Here is a 2,376-nt window from a genome sequence, read left to right as displayed (position 1 = left end):
AGCAGGTCTGTGAAAGCCTCGGTGGAGAGGAGCCACCCTGAGCTACACAGCAAGGGGGATCTGCGCCCTGGCTGGCTAGATTTGGACCTGGGCTATGCAAGAAAATTAGCAGGGTATGAATTTAAAGCAGCTTAACCATTCCTGGTAACTCCGTGTGTGGATGCTCTGATTCCGGACTGAGTGCCCTCTTCCGGATTCGCCTCATCCTAGTCCACAACAAAGCACTCCTAATGGAATCCAGGCTAAGCGTGTGCACCCGTGGAGTTCATCAGGGTTAGCTGCTCTTGCAGCCGTGTCACTCCCCGGGCGGCCAAGGCACGGCACTACCGCAGCAGCCTCTCCCGGGGCTGGGGAGAGCGGCCCCCACGCCATAGGGCGGGCCCGCCCCCGCCTTTTCTCCGTCCCCGGGCGCGGCCCCCCCCGGGCTCCGTACCGTGCTGGAGCCGCTCCCCGCCGCAGCTCCCCCAGCCGGCGGCTGCCGCAGACCCCGCCTCCCGCGCGGCCCAGCCCGACCGCCTCGCTCAAGCACCAGCTCCGAGCCAGGCCCCGCCCCTCCTCTCTGTCGTGAGACCGGCGTGGGACACTGATGGGGTCATCTCTATGGTTAGCGGACAAAAGCCATCCAAGGAAGCCACGTGGGAGGTTTCAGAGTAACAGCCGTGTTAGTCTGTATTCGCAAAAAGAAAAGGAGTACTAGTGGCACCTTAGAGACTAACCGGTTTATTAGAGCATAAGCTTTCGTGAGCTACAGCTCACTTCATCAGATGCATATCGTGGAAACTGCAGCAGACTTTATATACACACAGAGAATATGAACCAATACCTCCTCCCACCCCACTGTCCTGCTGGTAATAGCTTATCTAAAGTGATCATCAAGTTGGGCCATTTCCAGCACAAATCCAGGTTTTCTCACCCTCCACCCCCCCCACACAAATTCACTCTCCTGCTGGTGATAGCCCATCCAAAGTGACAACTCTTTACACAATGTGCATGACAATCAAGTTGGGCCATTTCCTGCACAAATCCAGGTTTTCTCACATCCCCTCCACCCCCATACACACACAAACTCACTCTCCTGCTGGTAATAGCTCATCCAAAGTGACCACTCTTCAAGTTTAAATCCAAGTTAAACCAGAACATCTGGGTGGGGGGTAGGGTTATTATTGCAGATGCTCTTTTGTATCTAGGGCTGGGGCTTGCACCCAAGCGAGCAGCCAGGGGAAGGGGGATGTCTAACGTCCGCCCCCGATCATGCAAGGGGACATCAGCGGCACCTACTGTTCGATTTCAGAGTAGCAGCCGTGTTAGTCTGTATTCGCAAAAAGAAAAAGGAGGACTTGTGGCACCTTAGAGACTAACCAAATTGTTTGAGCATAAGCTTTCGTGAGCTACAGCTCACTTCGTGGGATGCATACAGTGGACAATACAGTGGGGAGATTTATATACACAGAGAACATGAAACAATGGGTGTTACCATACACACTGTAAGGAGAGGTTTCAGAGGAACAGCCGTGTTAGTCTGTATTCGCAAAAAGAAAAGGAGTACTTGTGGCACCTTAGAGACTAACCAATTTATTTGAGCATGAGCTTTCGTGAGCTACAGCTCACTTCATCAGATGTTTACCGTGGAAACTGCAGCAGACTTTATATACACACAGAAATCATGAAACAATACCTCCTCCCACCCCACTGTCCTGCTGGTAATAGCTTATCTAAAGTGATCAACAGGTGGGCCATTTCCAGCACAAATCCAGGTTTTCTCACCCTCCACCCCCCCACACAAATTTACTCTCCTGTTGGTGCTAGCCCATCCAAAGTGACAACTCTTTACATAATCAAGTCGGGCTATTTCCTGCATAGATCAAGGTTTTCTCACATCCCCCCCACCCCCATACACACACAAACTCACTCTCCTGCTGGTAATAGCTCATCTAAACTGACCATTCTCCAGGTTTAAATCCAAGTTAAACCAGAACATCTGGGGGGGGGGGGTAGGAAAAAACAAGAGGAAACAGGCTACCTTGCATAATGACTTAGCCACTCCCAGTCTCTATTTAAGCCTAAATTAATAGTATCCAATTTGCAAATGAATTCCAATTCAGCAGTTTCTCGCTGGAGTCTGGATTTGAAGTTTTTTTGTTTTAAGATAGCGACCTTCATGTCTGTGATTGCGTGACCAGAGAGATTGAAGTGTTCTCCGACTGGTTTATGAATGTTATAATTCTTGACATCTGATTTGTGTCCATTTATTCTTTTACGTAGAGACTGTCCAGTTTGACCAATGTACATGGCAGAGGGGCATTGCTGGCACATGATGGCATAGATCACATTGGTGGATGTGCAGGTGAACGAGCCTCTGATAGTGTGGCTGATGTT

The 2,376-nt window shown here is 50.4% G+C and overlaps 1 protein-coding gene across 3 annotated transcripts in view; it reads right to left on the bottom strand.

Moving 5' to 3' along the window:
• The window catches only part of NEK3 (NIMA related kinase 3), a 31,931-nt gene extending 31,416 nt beyond the window's left edge, over positions 1–515 (bottom strand). For 2 of the 3 annotated variants that reach the window (XM_073342935.1, XM_073342952.1), the window contains exon 1: positions 434–515. The gene's annotated coding sequence lies outside the window, so the exon portion shown is untranslated. Of the gene's footprint in view, positions 1–136; positions 396–433 lie in introns of those variants that run through there. The other variant, XM_073342945.1, reaches the window with a different exon arrangement.
• Positions 516–2,376: the final 1,861 nt, after the last annotated feature.

The sequence above is a fragment of the Lepidochelys kempii genome, chromosome 1, assembly GCF_965140265.1.
Source record: "Lepidochelys kempii isolate rLepKem1 chromosome 1, rLepKem1.hap2, whole genome shotgun sequence".
Taxonomy (NCBI): domain Eukaryota; kingdom Metazoa; phylum Chordata; order Testudines; family Cheloniidae; genus Lepidochelys; species Lepidochelys kempii.
The sequence above is the reverse complement of the archived record's forward strand: the minus strand, read 5'-3'. Positions and strand labels throughout refer to the sequence as shown.